This window comes from Arachis ipaensis, chromosome B10 (assembly GCF_000816755.2).
Source record: "Arachis ipaensis cultivar K30076 chromosome B10, Araip1.1, whole genome shotgun sequence".
Taxonomy (NCBI): Eukaryota; Viridiplantae; Streptophyta; class Magnoliopsida; order Fabales; family Fabaceae; genus Arachis; species Arachis ipaensis.
This window is the reverse complement of record NC_029794.2, coordinates 132493643-132494224: the sequence shown is the minus strand read 5'-3', so window position 1 is coordinate 132494224 and position 582 is coordinate 132493643.

Here is a 582-nt window from a genome sequence, read left to right as displayed (position 1 = left end):
TATTAATAATAAATAATACATATTATTTGAATTCATGTTATTATGATAGATTTACTAAAGGATGTGGATCCCATAAGCAGCATCACTTAAAAAATGCACTTTTTTTTCTGCTAACAGAATTTTTAAAAATATAATTGCACATATACATATGAGAGTTTAGAAAGAAAATTGCCCTTTGGCCTCGTTGAAGAGTTAGGTCATCATATAATGGTCTTAGGGCTTATTTGGGTGAGCTTCTAAAAAAAGATCTTTTTTCGAGTTATCTTTTTTTAAAAGATCTTATAGAGAAGTAAAAGTAATTTTATGTTTGGATATCTCATGTAAAAAGGTCTTTTTATCAATCAATTATGTTTGGGTATAACAATATAAAAGTACTTTTTTGTTTATTTATTACATGAAAAACATCTTTTTTTTAAGAAAAAAAGATCTTTTAAAAAAAATGTAAATTACAGCTTCTCAAAAAAGATCTTTTTTTTATTTTACTAGTGTTTTTATTTTTACTACTAGAAATTTGCCAAACACGTTAAAAAATAAAAAAAAAATATCTTTTTTTATTGAAAAAAGATCTTTTTTTAACAAAAT